This window comes from Manacus vitellinus, unplaced genomic scaffold (genome assembly GCF_001715985.3).
Source record: "Manacus vitellinus isolate BGI_N305 unplaced genomic scaffold, ASM171598v3 scaffold_1_pilon, whole genome shotgun sequence".
Taxonomy (NCBI): domain Eukaryota; kingdom Metazoa; phylum Chordata; class Aves; order Passeriformes; family Pipridae; genus Manacus; species Manacus vitellinus.
Genome location: NW_021939396.1, coordinates 35,765,231 through 35,789,353, shown reverse-complemented (window position 1 = coordinate 35,789,353; position 24,123 = coordinate 35,765,231). Strand labels below are relative to the sequence as shown.

Genomic DNA, 24,123 nt, shown 5'->3' with positions numbered 1-24,123 from the left:
AAAAGGCTTATCTTCAGGAGCTTAAACTTAGTGTGGTTTGAGAGGTTGGTGTCTTATGTAAAACAAACAACAAGTGCCAGGTCCATGCCATACAAGTACAAATTCCAGATTTCAGTTCTGCTGTCTTACACCTATCACGATAACTTCTATTAAAGGCAAGAAAAATTTGGAAGAGCATTTACAAGTAGATTTTTTTCCTTGAAATTAAAGATTTCTGTTGTTTGTTTTTTTTTTTTGTAAATGCAAAAATGCTTAAAAACATCATGCTTAGATTTGCATTATTTACAGTTCGGAAGAAAAAAATAATTCCTTATCTGTGATTTTTAAAAAAATCTTTGCATTGAGATATTTGTTGTTGAAAAAAATTAAATAAATAACATTTAAGAGCAGCTGAAGGTCATTGGCTAGTGTGAAAATAGCTTGTGTAAACATTGTAGAAATTTAGTAGTGCTTATGAATTTGCATATATATGTATTTACACATCTAGGTTTATGTATGTCAATAAGTACTGCCATTTTGACTGCAAAAATTAAAATCAAAAGTGCAGGTTCTATTTGTTATAGGTCAGGGAGGAACGATACAGCATTTGACCTCTCCAGTTATGCTGAGAGTAAACCTTGAGTACGGGGAGCCCAAGGGAAATTGGTAGGACCAGAGTCTTGAATTTTGGCCAGTCTATTCAGTGTGTCCAATTCAAAATAACTGTGGGAATTTTGTGTTAGCTATCTGATTCAAAGTTTTCAAGATCACAATCATGCAATTATCTTTGCATAAAGATAACTAGGGAGATGACTGTTTTGTAATCTTATTGTATTAATTGAGAAAATTGTAGGAATATTTAGTGCTATTAGTACTATTGTTTGCAAAGTTTTTAATTGTTGTATCTACACATATTTAAGTCTGCAGATTTAGAAAAAAAATAGTAAATATAATTCAGATTTTTTTATCTCTGTAGCTTATCTCAATCCTTCCACAGTATTTTGTGTCCTCAGTGATGTACACAATTCTCTCAAAATCCAATATCATGAAGTGTGTAGTTAAGTTGGTACAACAGTTTAAGTCCCATCAGGTCCTGAAAAGGTGTTAGATCTTCTTTCTAATTCAAGGACAGAAAGCTGACCTATGCAGTTCATTAGACCTTCTGGAGAAGAGTAGTGAGTGACAGAAAAGTAATAGTTTCCAAATGGTAGCTCTGGGAATATTGAGAGCCACCAACAAGAATACAAACAGCTATGAGTTCAATTCATGCCATTCAATTTCTAGTCATTAATGTGGTTTAGTGTATATGAGTAGGATAAATATTTTAATTATTATGGTGTTTAGGAGAATATTATATATAAAGGCCCAAAATGATATTTTTTTTGAAAATGAATAGAAAAACATTCTAAACTTCTGAGGTTTCACAGAAAACATTGAATATTCATTACCTGAGTGCTTTACTGCTTTTTTATGCTTAACTTACAGATTAATGAAATATAATGGAGCCAAGCATAGAGTCAGATCCCTACAAAAGCAGAAGAAATGTGTCAGAATTCCCTTTTCTTCAGTGCCAAAAGGGTTTTGTGAATGAGTTGGGACTGTGAAGGCAGTCACTGTGCTGCTTGGGGATGCAACTATAACAGTTTCTTTTCCACCTCTCCCAATTCTTTATTACTTATACACACAAACTAAAGATACTTCCCCTATCTAAATAGTAAGAAACACATTCATCGAATCTGTCATCCCTGGTGTATTCAGTCATGTGTTTAATCAGGTTCTTACTTCTATCTTGCTGTTTTTCAGCCCAATTGAAGCAGCAGAAAGCATTCATGATGTACTTAACAATGTGGAATTGATGCCTGCTGGATTAGCATCTCACCATTCTTTTCAGTTTGACAGTTTATTATGTTGCTTTTCTCATCCTCTCCTGCGCATATATTCCTCCCATGTTTCTTTCTCCCGTATGTATACCCTTCTTACCTAAAACCAGATGACAACTGTGTATACTGGATATGTATGGAGTTAGTTTCTATATATATGCTGCATTTTGTTCCCATTAAGTGAGGGCATTAAAGCAAATTACAACATTACTTAATGTGGTGTAAAATTATTGCCATATGAGCAGTCAATTAACAAGATAAAATTCACAATAATGCCTTAAAGGTGAAATGTGAGAGCTTTTAATAAAAAAAAAAGAAGAAAATGTGGGGAAAAAAAAGTCCTTCCTGGTCCTCAAATCATTATCAGAATATGCAGGCAAACAACCATGACAAGTACATTTTATTACAGATAACTTAAAGATCTCTTCCTTCATTAAAGCTTTATGAAGGCTTAATTGGGTCCCCATCCTCAATAAAGCAAATAGAGCTTATACAGGGGTTATGGGTCCAGGACAGCAGAACCAGAGGAATACACCATCACTGCATGCAAAACTTACCTCTTGTCTTTGGGCACTGGAAATGACCTCTTTTTCCTTACCTTGTGCTGAAGACAAAGACATTTCTGACTCCAGAATGAGACTGAGGGCTCTGAATTCAGAGATGCAGGCAACATGGGTGATAAGGTGCCAGTTCTCCCAGGAACCCTGACAGTCTGCCTCTTACCTTCAGTGTTTGTGACAGGGAGGGAAGTGCAGACTCTCACTATCACTCACTGCTGAGTGTCTGTAAGGTGCTAAAGGTTTGGCAATCCACCTAGCAAGCCTGAAGTCACACCACTGGAGTTACCTTCCTTATTGGTGTGTTGGCATTTTTATATGAAATACAACTCATACCATAGTTCCAAAGAAAAGTGCTGCCTAGGAGCTTTAATTAAATGTAATCTGAACAATCTGGCGATTTATGTCTAAACACATACAGGGTACTGAGCTTACATGCGGAATACACTGATATGATTTTAACTGTCTTTTGGATGAGTATAACGTCTGTTTTCTGAAATATCAAGGTGGTTTAATACCTTCTAAAACGTGACCTTAAAATTTACCATCTTATATTCTTAGCTCTCTGTATGAGCACTGTTGCCTTTGAAAGAGGGAGGTGACACATTGCTTGAGGGCATTTATAAAGTTGCTCCAAGGTGCAGGCTCAGGCTCTGCACGTGAAGTGTGGTCATCCCTCACCACAGCTGGACATCTGTGACTCTGCCTGACTTACGGCAGTATTTATGAAAAGTCCACCTAGGAAAAAGACTAGACAGAGGGCTTATTATTTTCATTTTATCTTGACTCCTGTGGTATTTAATATGATCTCAGTAGAAACTGTTCCTGAGTCAGTAGTGTGTTTTTCGAGTTGTTTGTTTTCCTAAGTACTCAAAGTTTTTAATGTTGTGATATCCTAGCCACCAAATGTCCTGCATACAGATCTGGGGGATTTCCATGATTCAATTCCTTTTTTTGAGACCAGTATTTTTTTCCTAAATCACAGCACATTTCTTAGAATATGTTTGAGGGTCTGTAAAGAAAAGGGCTTTGTTCTGTGGTGCTTTGTTCCTGTGTGTGTATTTGTTCCTATGTATGTTCTTCATACCAGTGTGCATGCAAGTTTTTATTCAAAATTCTGTGTTGTTGCTGTTCTAATGAAGGCTTTTGCTGTTCAGTGAAGATTTTTTTCTTTATGAACTATCCTAAAGTCAGCCTGCCTGATTAAGAATGCACTTAACTTAAAAACAGTAACTCCTTTCCATTGTACAGAATAATTTCAACAAATATTTACTGTGTAATTGATGCACAGAAAAATGAATTGGTCAAAACTTTTACTAATGTCTTGTCCATTCAGCATTAATGTTTATTGCAACACAATTTATGGTGGAAGTCATATAGAAAGATAAAGAAGCAGTCTCTTCTTGAGGAAGCTTAAGGCCTAAATGATTCATGTACAAATGATGAGACAGCTTAACAAATTAAAGCAAATCAACAGTAAACTTTAATTTGTATCTTACTGGACTTAAAAATCAGAGGCACTTACTGACAGTGCTTCTGTCCAAGCTTCAGTGATGAGGGAAAGATCAGGTATAGTGGTAGCAAATGTGTGTGTGTTTAAAGGAACTGCTGCCAAGAGTCTCTTACAAAACTGATAGATTTCTGTTGATGTTGATAATAATTTTCAGAATATATATCATATTGCTTTTCCTTTGTGAACGAGGTTGCAAATTAAAAATGTATTACCTAGCTTGACAAGCAAAGTGCTTCCTGATCATAAGACTTGAAGTCAGTAATGTATGGTTACTATAATTCTTCGACCTGTACAGGAAATCAACAGAATCTGCCTGACTACAAGAAAGATTTTCATTGCAAGGCACTAGCTATGCATATTTATTTATTTAATATCTTTTATTTTTTAACATCTCCTCTGCTGTGGCAGCATCAGGTTGTAGAGTTGTGCACTTGTAAATTTGCAGACATTTCTGTCTGTGGTTTGTGGAATGCACAGTTTGATGTAGTATGCTTGTCTTTGCAGATGTCTTTGTCTTAAGGATTTGATTGAATGAATTGTCATATCAGGAAACTCAGTAAGTCGATTTGTTATACTGATATTCCTGTAAAATACATGAGGATCGAGCCAAAAGCTGCTGTCTTCCAAGGGGTGTTTCAACAGTCCTGTCTGATAAATCAGATTGAATTGCATTCATTTAAGTGCTGTAGCTTGAATTTCCTTCCACTCTCACTTTAGCTAAACTTGAAAGGCAGAGTTATGCAAAATCCCATCACAAACCACATGGCTTGAAGTACAAATAAATGGAAAAGAAAGAGACAGAGAAACAGAAGGATTTACTTGACAGTTGTCCATTATGCAGCCTTTGGTCTTGTCTATCTGTGCAGAGTGTACCTGGCTGACGTCTGAAGAAGACTGCTCCACCCACAGTAGGAATAATTAAATGTCACCTGTACAAAATTATGAATGGCAACATCAGTGCCTGTTGAAATATACTTAATTATTGCCAGACACCTGGCAATTTCACTCCTTTTCACTGTAAAACCCACAATATCTGAACTATGAGTAGAAGCAGCAGGTAGCTGAACCATCTTAGCTTATATGAAAAAGATCAAATCATATCTGGTAAAGCTATCATACTTTATATGTTGTTGCAATATCAGTACACACTGTGAGGGACTGGAGTGCAGAACAGTACCAAAAGTTGTATAATTCTTTCATTGCATCTGAATCAGAATCTGATAGATAAAATATATCCTGAGCAGTAGGTCATTCTAAGGCTTACTGACCCTAGAGGAAGCCTGAGTCTTGGCCCAGACGTGGGAAAAGAAACAATTTACAGATCATCTGAGGAGCATGAAACTGCTTTTTTGTCTGCAGCTGACCCTTGTGATCCTTATTTTTCTTAGGCATTAGCATCTGAAATGAAGTATTGCAAAAAGGATGTAGGCCTTGGTAACTCAGAATTAACTTTTTGCATTCCTTAGTGTACAAACTTGCTTCAGAAATGAAGTACAACACATAAGTGCTTCAGCTTATTCAGTTCTGTACATATAAATACTTGAATAAACAAATATATTTCTGGCTTCTGCTATTAATCACTTTATGGCTTTAGATCTAAAATAATTATTTATGATAAGGAGAAATTCTACTCATGATCCATGAAATCTTTGTCGCCTTAGACATTATTTAGGCCAGGGTCACTCTCTGCCTGGGAGAATTCATCCTCGCTTGGGCTTAATCCAAAAGACTTTGGATCATTTGCATGCAGCTTTTCTTTAATTTTTGTTGCTTTTGGGGAAACAATTAAAGCTGATTAGGAATTTCCCAATTTGGCTACTTTGGCATAAGAAGATTGCATTGCTGAAACTATTATTTTTCCAGCAAATAAAAGCTGTAGTTTCTCTTGCAAGTCAGAAGCTGATTTGACTGTACACATGGAAATTATCGGGTGATAAGGTGTTCTCTTGGAATGTGGGAAGTCCTGTCAAGGAACTGTCTAGAATTAATCAGAATGGAAGGTTATACTGTGGTCTTCTCCATCTTAGGCAAGTGCCCTGAACACAGAACTATTTATTGTCCTTACAGAAGGATGAAAAAGGTGTAGATGGAATAATTCTTCCCTTCCTCCACTTTCAAATCTTTTTGAAAAAGCTTTTTCCCGTCTTTAAATAGATGCAATTTTTGGTCGGATTTTAATAGTATAAGACTTTACATTTGACAACATCTTTTCACCATTTTCCCATTTCACCATTACACATAGGTATCATGCCCTACTGAATTTTAGAACTATCATTTGTGTTCTTACCATGCCTTCCCATTGTGATCTTAATCCTGTTTATAACCTTACACCGCTGAAGAAGCTGTACATTTAATGAGTAATGATGCTGGCAGGTTTTAGCTCATCAGACAGGTCTTCCTTCTGTTTTTATTTCTGAATGGCTGTCAGAAGAATGCTGTTTTCTTAAGTAAAAAAGATAAAGTTGAACATGTCTAAGTATGTTGAAAGTATCTTATCTGAATGAGAGAAAAGCAAAGATGTTCTCAGAGGCCACTGATAAAATGTAGAGAGCTAGCTACTGTAAGCAGGCAAAATCCTTTTCCTTTAAATGAAGCTAATCCATTTTATGCCAGCAGAACTTCTGGTGTAAACATAGTTTTTCCTGTTTATACAGTTTTGTTCATCATAAAAGGAATAGGGATAATATAGCCTGAATTTTTGATGCCACATAAGTACAACTGCACAGTTTTTCTCAATGCTTATATATTTTCGCTGCACTCCTTGCTTTCCAGTGCAGAAAGATCATCTTTGCAAGGAAAAATACAGTTTTGACCTTGTACACCCATCTAATTTCTGCTCTCTCCAGTGAGATTTCCAGCAGGTCTGCCAGGTGTGAGTTAAATTTTCTTTCATTATCAAGAATAAAGCAAACATTGTTACATCAGTAACAGATCATCAGACAGCTACCATGTAGAAGGTGCACTGGGCTTTCATTGTCTTATGTCTCTGCACTCTAGTGAGCCAAAAGCAAAATGGTTTGTTTTGCTATAAAGCCACTCAATATCTCTTCTTTGCCTTTCAGCTCCGGTGAATGAAATCATGGGCCTCATTTAGAGCTCGTCGCTATTGACCAGATGATTGTCCCCAGCCAGCTGCTCTTTTTGAAACTGCAGTGCAATAAATAGGACCTCAACTTTAAACCTGCAAGCCCAGGGGTGCTGTGTGAGAGGGAGGTCTGTCGGTAGTCTGTGCTGCTGCATGGACAGGGAGGCTGGCAGGGGTGTGCAGGGGAATTGCCCTGGTCCCTTGTCCTGGCTATCCAAAATGAAGAAGGGGGCTTCCTTAAGGATTCTCCCTAGAAGGGGAAAGCTTAAAAAAGTGTTTGCTCAGCAGAATGGTTGTTGGAGAGATATAGCAATGTAGCAAGGCCTGGTGGTGAACCCATAAGACCAAGGTCACAGATGTCTTTCCTGTGGATCTGGAATTGTGCTGAAGTCATGGGGACAGTGGAGTTTTCAATTAAGTCTTTCCTGTGAAATTGCTTTCCAGTGAAGCTTAAGGCAGGTGCCTGAGTACAGCTAATACCTCTACTCAATTCTTCTGGTAGCATTGCATTTGGAGGAAATCAGTGGAAAATGTGACTTCTTACACCATTGATTTTCATTGGCATCCCTTACCTAGAGAGAGACAAGGTATATTGCACTCCTCCAGTCTCTGAGCCTTGTGTAAATCTTTACTGTTTCCCTTCTCTTTTCATCATATCTTAATGATTTTTGCTGTGGATAAATAGGTACTCACTGAAGTACCATGAATGAAGATGCTTTCTTGGTGACCATTCCATTACTTTCAAAGAGCTTTGGAATGAAGGTGCTCTTATTTCTCTTGTACTTATTTGTCCTTTCTTCATTCATTTACCTGGGCATCTTTATGACTTTTATTATCTATTCTTTCTTCACTCTTCCTAGTTCCTTCAGTATTTTGCAGAATTTCTTCTTCCTTCTCCTCTCCCTCTACATTCACATTATCCTTTAATGGAGCCCTGTGACCAAAAAAGAATTTTAGAAAGAATAAATGGTGGTATTTGCCCTTTTTACATTTAATTTTCTTCTTTTTATCTTTTTACTCATTTGTGGGATTAGAATTAATTATTTTTCACTCTTATTTTACTTTATCTGTATTCACCAGAGTTATTTATTTGAAAACAGAGAGAAATTAGTAAAGTAGATATTGCTAATTGTTACAAGAGGCAGATGGTTGCCTGTGTCTTACTCTGCACGTGATAGGTTTGGCTTGGGCTTAGTTGGGACTGGAGATATCCTGTCACCAAGAGCAGACGATAGCAAGTCTGGATGCTTCTACTCTAGAAGTTGTTTGCAATGCTACAGAAATAGACAAAAGAGAAACCTCTGTAGTGGAAACATTTGTTTACTCCTGGTTTTTAGGGTTCTGCTATCTACTACTATATTCTACTATCTTTTAGCCTTTTTTAACTAGAGCATGTTCTCTCTTTCCAAGTCTGCCCAGCTATTCGGCTTGTTCTAAAGAAACTTTTAAGCTATCTGCATATTGAAGATTGTTTCTCTTGTTCTTGGCACTGCCTCTGAAATTTTGTTTCCATTATAGATGGCCTCTCGTTTTATGTCCTGTTGATCGCTGCTCTGAAATACTAGGCAGTCTAATCTCTGCTCCTAGAAGACATTGAGAGGAGATTTTTTTCCCCCTTATTGATCTTTTAAATAACACTTTCTCTCCAGTCCGTGCAGTTTAGCTGATCAGTGGTGTGGCACAACAGCCATAATGTGTGAGTTTCTAAGAAAACCACGTTAGAAGTGGTTTGTCTAGCCTACTTGCCAGACTTTTATGTATAACCTCTTCTCAGATAATCCACAAATCACTGACTAGTATTCATGGGAGAAAATCCAATTGACTCCACTTCTTCTGCATCATTAACAGACTAAGCATGCACGGATATTTATTTAGACCACACAGCATGTTTTATAACAAAATTAAACAGTGATGTCCTCTAAATAGCAATGACAACAGTCCTTCACAACATATAGATTCCCCTATCATATGCAGAGTGGAATTCTAAACTGTATTCAAATCAGCCACCACGTTCTCATCCTCAGTATCATGAAGGGTTTGCTTGCAAAGTATATTTTAACTGCATTGTTAAGGTATGCATTGTCAGTATAGCCCTGAAGGTTGAATCCCTTTATTTTTGAAAATACAGCCTTTGTTTAAGTGTATTGGTTATAAATTTTTGAAGAATTGGTGCTGTAAGACGAACCAGTTTTAAAGCAAATATCATCCCTGAAAATCATCTCCAATACAGTTTTATATGCAAGCTGAGAGCCTTGCAAAAGACCAAATCAAATTAATTAGCTCTTACCTATGTAACACTACTCCTGTCTCACTGAACTGACAGTTGAAGTGAAAGGCATGTTCAGGCTCCACAGCGCTGTTACATTATTCTGCACCTCTGGAGAAGTCTCGGGGGTCAAAACCAAATTATATCTATACTGTCAAAAGAAAAAATGGGTGGAACATGCTGCTTTCTGAAAGTTTCTAATGCCGTTTTGCACTTTGACCCCTAAAACAAGGGTTATTGGCAAGTGTAAAGGGATATAGCTTTAGATATATTATGCTGCAGATTTAACATTATTACTACCATAATGCAGCTAATAAGCAAAGCTGTGGGAATCGGGATACCAATGGGACCAGAGACTTGCTAAGTGGCTTCCAAAAACTGCTTCTGTCAGCTGAAATGAATAGGTCCTGCCTACCCGCTGCGGTTCAATTGGTGCTTGCTACCATCAGACCTGGCCTAGTGCTGGCTGTACAGGAAGAAAGTTCACCTGCAAATACTACACATGCAGTTGTTGCACCTGCTAGTACTAAAATGCATGTTAAAATGTCATCTCAACCAGGGCTTTGAATATACGTCAGAACAGAAAGAACTGATGTAGAACTTACTGGAAGTTCCTTGATGAATGAGGGGACAGCCTATGTAACGTTATGGTGCTGTGGGTTTAAGGAGAGGACATCCTAAGAGTGACAGGAAGGTCTTTGAACTTCTAAAACATATGTGAAAAAATTCCTTTCAAATTGAAGGGAAATAGTTAAGGGTGAACAATTCAGAATTTCAATGTTTTGTAGAATCAGGGCATCAATTTCAAAAGAATTTGGCTGGTTTAATGTTCTAAATAAATATATTTAGCTACATAGAAATATTAGAGATGTATTTTTCTATATGTGTATATAGAGATTATTAAAGTTTTAGTTTCAAACCTCAAATCATAAGCCTATCCTAGATTAGAAAATCCTTTTCAGTATCCTGCATTGGGCTGTTGATGATGGTGGCATCAGTTAACCCTTGGAAGGTTCTGAACAACATATGACAATGTTCACTGTCACAGACTGTGGCTATAGTGCATGTAATGGAATTGTATCTTTCTCAAAGGCTCTTGATTCTTAGCATGAAGATTAGTGACCTGTGAAAAGGAAAACTTCTGAGATGTAAGTCACTTAAGGTGCAAACAGCCCTGCGGTGCCAGCAAGGAGGAACAAGAGAATGATGCAAAATCACAAGCTGAGGAATTATTTATAGTGAACTTTTGAGAGAACTATATGCATCTGTATGTATACAAATACCTGAATACTAATGCATTTGGTGGTGTATGCTGTGATTGATCTTAGCTGTCACACAAGTCCTAAAGGACAAAATATTTCTTTGACATTCACTTCTGTACTCAGATCTGGCAGAGAATTATTTTTTCATGGGTGGCTACAACCCAGAACAGGAATAAACCAACCAAACAAACAAGAAAAAAAAGAACAAGAATCATATACCAGTCTCATGCGTGAAGGTGCTATGTCTGAAGGAAACTATTTTGGCAGTGGTTATACAGTTGAATGTTTTTCAGTGGTGAAAAATGTATCTGAGATTCTCTGTATTTGAGATTTATTTTCAATTAAGGAGCATAGAATAGCTCTTGAAGACTATAATACCCTGAATATTTGAAATTCCTTCATATAGTACAAAATCCAAGCAACAAAGAAACCTGCACCATAAAGTAAAGTAGAGGATGGATCATGAACAGAGGAGTAAAAACACAAAGATGATACAGAGCCATTTACTTTGGCCAGAACAGTTTCTGTAAGACAGGTGAAGAGAGGGTTTTACCAAGGCCTGCACTGACAATGATTTTACACTCAAAGAGGGTAGATCTAGATTAGACTCAGGAAGAAATTCTTCACAGTGAGAGTGGGCAAACCCTGGAACAGACTGCCCAAGGGGATGCTTCATCCCTGGATGTGTTCAAGGCCAGATTAATGGGGCTTTGGGCAACCTGGTCTAGGGAAAAATGTCCTTGTTCAGGGCATGTGGGTTGGAACTAGATGGTCTTAAAGGTCACTTCTAACCAAAGCCATTTTGTGGTTCTAACATTCTGTGAATACCAGTTGTTGATTTCATTAGGAGCACTGAAGGAACAGAGAGACATAGCAGAAAGGTCATGGTACTGGGGCACTATATTGAAAAGCTCCCTTACAGCATCTCAATATTGAAGGACAGTAATAATCGAAATATGAATCTAGGAATCACAGTCACATAGCAGAAGATGTTACTAAGATTTTCCTACCTCTTACAAAACTGTGGAAGTACTGGATCAGTTGGATAGAAACCAAACACTTTAATTGGTTATTTTTTTAAGTCAAAGAGAAGGAAGAATAATGTCAGATGAAAGTGGGTAGCACTTCTGAAAATTTATTACAGTGGGACTTGATTTTGAATAAAACCTAGGAAACAGCTGTGATTTTTTTTCTTTTTCTCAAACCTCTTGTCATAATAAAAGGCTGAAAAAATAGGAGAGATTATGCCATGTCCGGACTCTTTGGGCCCTCGGAGTTTGTTCTGGAACAGGGAATCAGCAGCCCTTTCAAGAGACTGCTGATTGCTATATTGCTTTCCAAGTCAGTTAAATAATACAGAGCTACCTTACTGGCAGTCACCTTAAACTCCATTTGCCAGGAAACCTGTAAAGTGCCTTCAAAAGGCAAACCTAAAATTCATGGACCTAGTAGAAATGCTTTTTTGGGCACATGCAATTTCCTGATGCCTTTTTCCCCTCCAAAGTGGTCCTGTGTTGCAGTCAGTAATTGCCTCTCTCTTTTCTCCCTGTCCCACAGGGACAAACAAGCTTTTCATCTGTCTCCTTGCTCTGCTTCACAGATGCCACCCATACTCTTCCCGCAATCAGTTATCTAAATGATTAACATAATTAAGTTAAACTCAGTGGAATTGTTCCCAAATTGTGTTTAGCCTAAGGGGTGTTTTGGCTTCGAAGTAGAGCTGGTATTTCCAAACCCCCTCTTTATTTTTTTTTTTTTTTAGTTTAGGTATAATTATATCAGTAGTTTTCCTTTGATTTCTTGTTTTCTTTATAGGTTATAATCCTAGATCACAGTAACTCATTTCATGGATCTGTAAAAACGCATCAGAGGTAGTGGCTTGCCTTTTCCTCTGAACAGTACATGGAGTTCTTGAGGCGATTTATTAAGAGTTTCTAATAACTGTAGCCTACTGTTAGTTACAGTATGGCAACTGAGCCAGTGTAAACAATTACTGATGTGGTCTTTAGAGGTAGCAAACATTTTCTGTGAGTGTGTTTTTGTATTTCTTTGTGGGCAGAGAATAGGAAGAACAGGTTTTTTTTAAAATCTGTGGTTGAGTAAAATGATGGCGTCTCCTAGCTGAACTGGCTGCTTAGATGAAGAACAGCAAAAAACAAGAGTTTTAGAACAATGACATCAGGAAAAACTGCCCTCCCCACCTTTTTACCTCTTCTATTAAAGTAGATTGACATTAACCTGGTTGTCCCTATTTTTCATAATCACTTGTCTTTCAGATATATTTCTGTTCCAGAAGTACCACAATGCTTCAGCAAGTCATAGTTATACTGAGACAATCCCTGACCTGGTGTTCTGGTGATTTAAATGGAAACTGCATCAAACTCTGGTGATTGTACTAGTGTAACAGAAACTCACTTAAAAACAAGTTGTGCAAAACTATCTATAGAACAGGATTTTTGCTAGTGTAGCCATTTCAATTAAAGGCAGATGGAGTGAAGAGTGTTTCTCTTCATTTATATATGCTTAAGCTGTGTAGATAGATGACTCTTTGCACTGATGGAGCAAAGTATCTTAAATTGCAAAATTAATTAGAAGAATGGAGTGTTGCATTTAATTTCACCCTGTAAGATTGTTAAGAATGAGCAATTACAAGGGAAAATATGGAACAGGAGCAAAAGAGAAGGACTGGAGAAAAAAAGTAGTGGCAGTTTGGACTTTGGTTTGGGTTTGGGCAGTTTGGGTTTGGTTGGTTTGTTTTTGGCATGTGAATGATGCTGTTAATTATCTTGGCTGCTTGCTCAGTCAGGCTCAGCTTGTCTCTCCAAGTGTCACTGTTTGGTGTTACTGTGCAGAAGTTGCATTCAATTATTTGCAGTAATTTGGGGCACAGTGCATCTTCTAGATGATTCTTCATGCCACAGGTGTTGAAGTGGTTCCTTTTGTTTAGCAAGACAAAACTGAATTCTAATGAGAAAGTTAATGTATTGGAAAATGACTCCAAATGGAATAAAATTGCATTTTGGTAACTAATTAAATTTATTTTTCATCCCTTAACATAAAAAATATAATCATTTCCGGAACCTGGTAGTGCCATGCTTTCAAGACCTTTGGGGGTTCTATTGACACTCTTTCTCTGTCTTACATGCTCTTCATTCATAAGATTGTTTCAAATGCAGACCAGTACTCCCTGTTACAAAGATTCCTGCCCTTCCCTTTCTGTTGTCTGGTTTCTTTGTGTTAAGGACTATTGCTTTCCTTTGCAATCTGTAGTACTTTTATGCCATAAATCTTCTTTGTTTCATTACACCATTGGAATATATAATCTTAGTTAAATCAGTCAGCTGAGTTGTCTCGGATTTTAATTTCTTGTGTTGGTGGGAATCCTGAACAGGTCTACAATTTTGTTACATTTGTTATAGCTTACCACTAGTTTTGATTTCACCTTACAGCTATTTACTTGGGGAAACGAGAACGTCCATCAAGGGTGTCGGAACTGCATTTAAGATACGAGCGCTTCTGTGTCACCTTCTGGCGTAAAAATGGGCTTTTGGCAGTGTTCTTGCAGGGGCAGAAAGGCAGCAGTTAGAACTCAGAAATGTACCTGACTTTATTACATTAAGAGTACTTATAAAAAGGGTCTGAGAAAAAAATCAGTGCTTCCATTTGGCCATTATGCTAAAATTTGAATGTTCAGTTGTCAGCCTGAAAACTTACCTGAGAGTCCTTTAAACAGGGACTTTCTATAAAATGCTCCTTATTGCAATTTTCTTAGGAGTATTACAGTAAATAAAATCTTTCATTATACTTTATTTTCTGATGGCCTTCAAATTTATTCAAAAGTTAGAAGATCACTGACAGATTATTTGGTTTTGTTTTTTTTAATACTAAATAATTTTTTTAAAAAATCAAAAAGGTGCATAGTTCAGTGGTGTTTGAACACAGGCTGCTGTGTAAGTGCATGATGTAATAGCTTGCAGATGACTAATGTTACAGAGATGCCAGAGTTGAAGAGATCTTTGAATCTTTTATCCAGTCTTCCAGTCATTTCTTGCTTTTTTCTCCTTTTATGCCCTGGCATCATGAAGTTAGAGAATGCAAACTATGGTGAGCCAAATATGGTGGCAGTTCGGGGCCTTCAGGCTGGTCTCTCTGAATTTGTGGACTTCTGTCACATGAGAAGGGATAGGTTTTCAAAGTCTAGGACCTGTCAGGGCTGAAGAATTTTGGTTCCAGTCATGAGCAGCATGACAGAAGGACTTGCCTGCGGGTGCACTTCCAAGCCCATGGCATGGTCTGGCCTTAGGCAGACTCCTGCCTCTCCAAAACTGTTATTCAGCTCTCAGGCTTCAACTTCCTCACTCTATGAGAGAAGGCCTAGAAGTCAGGAGAGCCTCTAGGACAACCAGAGCTACCAGTGAAAGGTTATCAGTAAGGTAATTCCATGACGGCACGTCAATTTTTGTTAAATATCATTCTTAATAAAACACATTTTTTACCTGGCTTTTGTGTTATGTGCAATTTTTGTTTTCAATTTACTTAACAAGAGAAAAGTCCAAGGATTTATTTTGTGTTCCAGAATAAATAGTATGCTATGGAAGGTTGAAAATGAAAACGTGAAAATACCATTGGATTTGAATATATGCAAAACTCTAATTTTTTTCTCTTGTATCATTTGTGTACACTGTCATTTAAAGGTTGAGAAAGTTATTCCCTGAGGATATATTTTGTAATCTCAGATCCATTCAGGAGTATCTAAAATTCAGGTTATTTGAAAAGAATAAGGAGAATGAAAGGACGTGTGTGGCATCTTTGACTCTATTCATTTGACTCAACTCTTTTTAAGAAAAACTAATGATATAAAAGAAATCACAATGGGTATATTCAGCCATAATTCATAATGTAAAGTAGAAACTCTTTTGCATTATATGTTAAAGCAAAACAGCATCTATAAAGTGCTAATTGAAAACTGATTTTCATATTAGGAGGTATTCCATCCCAAACAGGGTTTTATATTTGATTTTGTAAAAAACCCATAAAGGCTTTCTTGCCTTTGTCTTTGAGTAGCATAAATTTATTAAAGTTTTTTGGATATGTAGCTTTTTTTTTTTTTTTTGGTTACTCGTCATGTCATTTTAAAGATTTCAACTCAAATGAAGCATTGTGCTATGCAAAATGTCAGTGATTGAATTCTTCCAGAACTTTCTTGTGCTTTCAGTGCTAACAGTCTATTTCTGCAGTGTTTCTCTGCTTGATTTTCTAATGTTGGCTACTATATGTATTTGCAATCTGGAATCAAAGCTGCCTAAATATTCACATAACACTGCTGATTTATCCTGGTTTCATCTCCAGCCTCAATTGCCCTACCAGGGACCCTTCCTGGTGAAGCTGGGGATGTTTCACTCCCTGCTTCCTCTATTCAGCACACAAATGGAGCAGAAAGGGTTTGCACAGAAGAACTTGTACAAGGCTTTCCCTTCCCTTCTTCTGAACTGTAAATCACCTGTACATCCCCAGCCCTTCATCAGGTTCAGACAGAGCTGTTTTGATGTGAAAAGCTACTACAAGTTTTCAGGTAGCTCTGCTGTTAAAATTATTACTAACATTAATATTTCCAATAAGATTATCAAAACATCTACCACTTTATTCCATTCAATTCACCTTTAGAGAGCCTGATAGGGGAAAAACAAAAAAAGGCTATGTAGGAATCTCACCCATCCTTTGTGAATATGACACTGTAAATAATATAGCTACGTATGACTTGCTGTTTTAATTAGTGGCCTGTTATCACATAGGTAATGAATGGAAAGCATTCTAACCTACCTATTATCGTGTACATTGGGCTGAACATTTCTTTGAAGTCAGCTTAAGATTTGGGCCTTTGAATTTTAAAGAAATAATACCTACTTGGGGCAGTGGTCAATTAAATTGGACTGGTGGTGTTTAGTTAGTTGGCAGATCCTTTGTTTCTAGTGATCTAAACAGGAAGCACATGCTTTGGTTACACTCCCTGGTATTTAGAAGAGAACTTCCAAACTTTCTTCATTAGCTATTGTTTTTATTATGTGCAGTTTTCTACAAGAAAGCAAACAGTGAAAAGAAGATGTTCACAGATGCAAATTGCCTCTGCTCCTTTCCATGACCATAGGTACCACAGACTCAGAGGTGCCTGAAACTTCAAGAGAACTCTTTTAACAGGATGAAGCACCATCTTTATTGCCGTTTAGAGCTTTTTATAACACTAGTGGGATTCTGTTAAACAGCACCCTCTGATTAACAGTGCAATATCAAGGACGATTGCCAACTTATTAGCACCAGCTTGACCACAGCTTCACTGCTTGTGTGGGTGAGTAGTAATTTGCATGGAAAAGAAATTAAGGAAGCTGTCATGGGAATAGCGAGGCTTAGTTTTGTGGATCAGTGGAATCACAAGGGATTTTTTCATTGATGCCAAAGTGCCAGTTCTTCTTTTAAGAGTAAGGTGACCAACAGAAGGGTATTTATCATTTTAAAATAGACTTTAGCTGTGCTACTGTATTATAAGTTCCAGTAAAAGTTTAGACTACATCCTTCTTAACCATCCAGGTTGTGCTAGACCCTGGATAAGGAATCCCAACAGGTTTTGAATACTAGTCTCTAATTTTTAATGCAGGTGCATTTTTACACTGACATGGAACATCACAGTTAATTTCTACCTGTGGGTTTTGAACAGAATTAATGGAAAAAAAATCAGGAAAAAAAATTGAGCGGAGATGATGCAGAGCAGAACAAGATGAGCAGAGATGCCTCAAAGAAGTGATGGATGGATTTCAGTAGCAGCAGCTGTGACTGTAGGACCTGGCTGGGGAAGATGGTAGCTGTATGTACAATATGTATATCAATGCCAAAGAACCCTTGTATTGAAAGAGTAAGTCAAGAGAGTAATATCACTTGTAATAAGTAAACACTAAGTAGCACTAAGTATCCATGTGGTAGTCCTGTTCTTTTCTATGGCTTTGACGTTTGTTTCTGGTACTTTGCCATTCCTCAAGAACTTCTGGACAGCCTTCTGGTGACACTGGCTTGCTCAACATTTGAGAGCCCTTGCAGCTAGTTGGGAAAAAAATAGAGATTAAAGAAAAAGTGAAAGACTTTGAAGCTACTTGGATATCATGTAACTAAAAATATCTATATTTGCACCAGTTATAATATTTGGCACTCTGTCTGAGCAATGTCTTGAACATTTTAAGAATAATCATACACACTTCAATACTGGGAAACAAAAATAGAAGAACCAAGTCCAGGCAGACCATGTAAGTCAGTGAAAAAGCCACAGATAGAATTGCTGCCTCTGCTTTCCCTTCTGTCTTAGAACACCAGTCACAGCTTCCAGGAAAAGAAGAAAAACCAGCAAAGAAGAGCTGAACAGCTGAACAGGACTGTCAGTCCTGGTAAAAGTCTGTGGAGGGAGTACAGGAAGGATAAAGGACCATCTCTTACTTAAGCTTGAGGGCTGATACTGTGAAATAGTATTTATATGCTGAGATCTGTAAGTTGCTTCAGTTATAGTGACATGGGACAGTATCAATTAGAGGAAATTTCCATAACATAATTAAGAGATAACACTTTGCTGCTCTCTCTCTCTTTTTGTTTTTTCTTTCACTTGAAAATTCTCCATTGATTTTAATTAAGCTTGTCTTGGACTCATGACCATAATCAATGTGATTTTTTTCCCTAATTTAACAACTAGCTTTGCTCATCAAGACACTTTTCCCAGGTGTAACATGTTCTAGTTAAGAAGTTTCATTTTGAGCTATTCTAGTTCCTAGAATGACTTAAAAATGCCTTCGGAATATAGAGCTAGGGCATGAATGAGTATAATTTTTCCAAATTAGTAAGTGCATATCCTCAATTTGCTGCAAATGCTTTATCTTTCCACAAAAAGCAGATACTTTAAATACTAGGTGCCTAGTGGAAAATACCTGAATAAAGCTTTTTTTTTTTTTGCATGCCACCTTATTAAAAGGAAGGGAAAAAGGAGCACTTACTAAATGCTTACTTGCAAATTTGTGTAATCATTGCAATTTTTGTCATAGGAATTTGGGCAATCTACTTATCGTTTCTGGAATCAAGATAAATACTTTTAGTCTAGCACAATATATAGAATAGTCCTGCCAAGGGAACAATTCTGAATTGTTAGTTAAACCAAATTGCATATGCTTAAATGCTGACAAAAAAGTGTTTCTTTTATGAGGGATTTTTCAGTTTCCTTTGTAAAGGATTTTTGATTCCTTGTTGATGTTTTTGCTAAGACTCAGAACCTGATCCCTATTTCTGTAGAGTCTCATCCTTCCTATAGCAGGAAGTAGCATCTACTTCCACTGACTTTCAATAGTTTTCTTTGCTTTGTTGCTTGGGGAATTTCAGGCAGTGACCTGTAGTATGGGCTCATGTCCTTCATGTCTGATTAAATTTAGGTAAGAGACAAAGGATCCACTAGCTGTGCAGATAGTCAACAACTTTGTAACAGAAGGCAGCATACTAATAGAACCCTTATGCAAGTAGTGCTCAGTTCTTTTGACTATGTGGTTATTAATTTCTTCATGGACATTCTCAAGAGCTCTTATCTGCATTATCCATGTCTCACAAATATTATATGATTTCTTCCAACAAAATTTTAGTAGGAGTTATTTTTCAAGTAACCAAGATTTGCATTTTTTTCCCCAGGATTGACATTTCCTTCTGTTGGAAATTTCTTGTTTTTTAAAAAAATAGAACCTGTGAGTTTTTTACTTCATTACTAAACATAGGAAGTCTAATTATAAATGGTCATCTTGAAAAATTTAGATTAAGTTACTTCCAAGAATATCCTTTAATTCAGGTACTTTTAAAGTTCTGAATATTGTCTGTAACATTCTATCATAATGCACAATGATTTGAAGTTTCTTATGTTCACAGACTGAGAATTTGAATAAAGTTTCATATGCAAAGTTTAATAGCACCATGAAATAAGAAAGTACAGTGATTCCCATCAGACTCAGCTAATGGATTTGCATTGCTCTGGGATCTGAGCTGCCATGTCTGCTTGATAATCCACTGTACCATATCCTAAATTTCATCCATTCTTACTTTTAATGCCTAGCTGAAGTGCTTCAGTAAGAAAATCTCACCCTTCAGATAATTAGAGATCTAGATCTACTGCATTGCAATTAGAGATCTAGTTGTACTAGATATAGTGCACCTTATTCCATTTAAGGTATGAGGTACCAAAATGTAAGTGCAATGTAATATTATGTACCTATTGCCATTGGTTGCAGAGGGAGACTATCATCTTCCCTTAGATTTGGCTAATAATACCTGAATTGCATCAGCAGTAATCCAAAACCAGCAAGGAAGATAGTGAGGAGCAGAGAGTGACAGGCAGCCATGGGCTGGAGCTATTAGTATGAGACCTTTGCCCTTGTCTTCTAATACAGCTTTTGTGTAGTGTAAATACAAGGAGTCTCTCTACCAGCGTTGCAAAAAGGATCTGTCTAAATAAGCAAGGAAGAAAATAAATCCTCGTGACCCTGACATACTTCTACAGGCCCCAGAGGCTCTTTGATTAAGTAAAACTGCCACTTACCAGTGCTATCTTTTCACTTTCGTTTTCCTCATTAATCTTCAGTACTGCTAACAATAAGACATATTTAATGGATACGTTAAGTCACTTGTAGCACTTTATCTGTAGATTGCTGGCTCTTGTCCAGCTGCTGTAAAAGTGATTAAAACGTGTTGTCATCTCATGGCTGCTCAGTGGCCCGAGACAGTTCAAGCCCTCCACTAGTGGAGGACCCACATCAGCCAGGCTACAAGGAGTCTTCATCCAGTTTCTACCAAATTAGGAGTCTGATTCTAACAAGAGGAAACAGGTCAGTGAGGCTGCATGCTTCAGCTCCCATGCCTATTTCTGTCCTGTGTCCATGCTGTGCCTGTGAGGAACTCTTTGGTCTTCAAGACTACCAGCCAAGGAACTTCCGCAGACTGAATGTTACGTAATTATAATCCTTTGCAAATCAGGAAAAACTTAACTTTTACCTTTTAATAATTAGGAATGATATCTCAGTTAAATTTCACTCTTGTCCCACCGATAGGGAGGGTTTTTTCATTGTTTAGAATCTTTAGGGCTGCCTTCTGGAATGTTCAGCATTCAGTCCCTTACCTGGGGGCTACTGCTATGAGATCAGAGAGTGGAGGCTTATGAAGGCAAAGCTGGGTATTGGTGTGTTGGATGGATCTTGGCTCCTGGCTCTTAGCAAAATTCCAGTTGAATCAAAACTTTGGAACGGGGAGCCTGGAAGCATAAAGAAGCTCTATTTAAATTGGTGATTTTAGGATTTCCAGATTACCTAATATGAATTCAAGAGCATGGAAACCAAGGGAGCTTTCAAAGAGTCTTGGCCATCTTAACAAAAAGGAAAGGCTTGATCAACTAGATGAGTTAAAATTTCTGGGTTTGTAGTTTTCGTGATGAGAACCTGAGGATCTGGTGCTGAGCAGCTTTACTGTAATTGCCTGTTCATCAACTTCTGAACTAGATGTAAAGTGGCCAAGGAATGGCCTTTTTTACCATGATTTTGATGTTAAATTTAAGTTCACTTAATTTTATTCTTCCTTGGCTCTCATAAGTGCAGTAATAGTTTTGTTTCTGCTTTGAGTTTTATAATTTTTCTCCCGTATTCAGCTAAGGGAGAGTGTGCAGGGGGATAATAGTTGTTCAGATGGAAGAAAAATATGTATGAACTGTCTGAATACTGAAAGTATTAATTAAGAATATGCATTATAAGTGCACTTTTTTTTTCTAGAAGCCCATAAAATTGGTTGGCTGAAGCAAATTATTTTCTTCTTTGCAGTGGGAGTTATGAAGCAATGTAGATTTTAGTGCGCAATGTACTGCAGGATTAATTATAGTCCTAAACCCATCAGACTTTCAGGAAACAGAACCTGATCCTTGAAAAGAATGAATGGCTCCAAAGAGAGAGTGCAATTTGAGTGTACTGCTAAGAGGCTGAATAAGATGGGCTTAGTCTCCCAGTATCTCAAAGGATCAGGCTCCTTATTCTTATTAAGGATGTGCATCTTGAAAGACTGAATGTGAACTGAGATCTGGCATAGTTGGGAGCAGGTAATATATTCAGAAGTCTGTTCAAAGGCATAAAGCTTAGTTTAAAAATAATGTAGATAAAATTTTATTAATAATGAAAAAGTTGAAACATAATGTTTGCAGAAACCTTTTGGTATATTAAGTTAAAAATGTTATTTTCCTTTTTGTTATTTTTGAGCCTCTTGATTATGCAAAGGAAAGCACCAGTGTATTATATTCATTGAACCATTAAATGGAGTCCAGCAAGTGACTAAAACTAATAGGTCAGCATGAAACATGGGTGGATGCAGAGGAAAAAGCCCAGGGTGACTAGCTGTCAAAATGCTACATCTGTTAGTCAAGGTGAGTGGTGTAGCCCAATTTTTTTTATAATAGTCTTCCTATTTGGGCTTTATTATATTTCATGTGTGCTTGTAGTCTTTAAAGTGTTAGATGAGGATTAAATGGGAAATATGTAACTATTCTTTGTAATGATATACCATGGAATATTTTCTAGTTAGCTCCCAAAAAAACTGATTTCATATTCAGTGATGGTATTTTCTTGAACTAACAGGTAAGGCATAATAGGTAAGCTGTGTTTGCATTAAAAACCTACACAGAGGTTTGCCAGCTTGAAAGCTGTAGAAGAGATTGTAGAGCCAAAGGAAATATACAGAAGAAGAAAATGAAACAGCTGAATGTGAACTGCACTTGGTAGAACTGAGCAAAATGGAATAGTGTGATCCCAGCTCCCAAAAATATCTGAATAGACTGATGCTTTGGCAAATGAGAAATAGGTAACATAAGGCTGGAGGGTGTGGTGGGTTGCTGCTTACCTCAGTTATATATTTTTTTCTGAGAATGGTGAAGCTCCTGGGTTTTTAACCCATTTGCTGCTAAATTAGTGGCAGATATGCAGATATGTCTGTTGGATTGCACCACACTGTGCTATTGAATCCTAGTGGCCACTGCTTTTGGTGAAATACTATTGGAACATCTGCAGAACAACAGGGAGCAGGCTGGACCCACAGTGAACAGACTAGATTTTGCTGCAGGTTCTAATCCTTATTGGTATGTATTTTGGAGTCCTAGATCACTTACCTTTCTCATTTGTGGCAGTTGACAGCTTTCCTATTTCTGTTTTACCTTGTTGTGGCTAAGCCTTACATATGTGATGTCAGTAACTCCTTTACATTCCAGGGACTTCAATTAAATTTTAGTATGAATAATACATATATTTTGAATTAAAATGAAAGAGCACTGGAGAGATACTGAATGTTTTTATATCATGTTCTAAGTTGGCAATCTGAAACGGCACTAAATTGTAAAAAGCCTGACATAGTTTAATCCTTTAGTAACAAAAGAAGGCACACAACTCCATATCTGACTTTAACTGAATTCAAATGACAAGACTGGATTCTCATCACGGTTAAGCAAGTATGAGTCTGAAATAACTTTCCTGACAGTGTAATTGTGGATTTTCACCAGCGTAATGGAGAATTGAATATGGATTTTCAATTTAAATCCTTTCGCCTCTTACTTAAATTTAAAAGTAATTTACCTGAGCCTTTCACTATACCAGTTCTTAAGTCTGGATAGCTCATGCTAAGTGCATGATCCTTTTGAGTGACAGCAGGAATACTATCAGGAAACTAGGCAAGGATGCTCATCAAGTTTAGAGATGTGGTTAGCACTGACATATGTTGAAGCCTTCTTTTAACACCGCTGCAGTACACCATGACACCTTTTGAGCTGCCACAATATTCTTTCTTAGTGCCTTTGTTTCAGATCATGTATATTGCCTTCCATAACAAACCACAGATTGTTGGTGTTAACAGGGAGGATGGTAGTGGATTGATTATTGGTTTGACCTAATTAACTCCATGAGGTTAAACAACAGTCAGTGGTAGAAATAAATCACAAGTCTGTCTTTATTGAAGAAAGTAATTGGATTCAGATCCTGTAAAATAGTGTTTTGCTCCTGCTGTGTATTTCCCATATTTTTAAGGAATTTATTCAAATTCATCATAGGACCCACTGTGGTCCCTCCCAACCTTACCCATTCTGTGATTCTGTCATTCTGTAGCCTGAGATGCCACACTGCACTGCTGGTAGGAGGCGGATATGTATCTTTTGAGTCACAACTACTGAACCCTTCCCTTTGACCTAGAGAGATTTTATAACTGCAGAAATGGCGTCCTAGCATACAAGAGGAAGGATGTGACTCTTTGAGGTACAGAGCTGTGCAGAGCTGCACGTGGCCTTACCTTTTGCATGGTGTGGTGTGCCAGCTTGATGTGGGCCCATTGCTAAACCCTGCAGCTGTGCAGGAGAAACAAGATTGGATTTGTTTCAGGAAATTCACCCCCTTCACAGGTTGGAGTATTTCACTTCTGAGGAAACAGGATGATCTCAGTGTGGCTGTGGAGCTGCCATAGCTCAGATAATCCTGATGGGATGAGTCTGTAGGCATAACAATAAAC

General features: G+C 37.4%; 1 long non-coding RNA gene across 1 annotated transcript in view; it reads left to right on the top strand.

Annotated features, from left to right (window-relative positions):
- LOC108640938 overlaps positions 1-1,516 on the top strand; it is a 43,451-nt gene extending 41,935 nt beyond the window's left edge. The window contains exon 3 of the long non-coding RNA XR_001921607.1: positions 1,465-1,516. This is a non-coding gene — a long non-coding RNA (uncharacterized LOC108640938). The remainder of the gene's footprint in view (positions 1-1,464) is intronic.
- Positions 1,517-24,123: the final 22,607 nt, after the last annotated feature.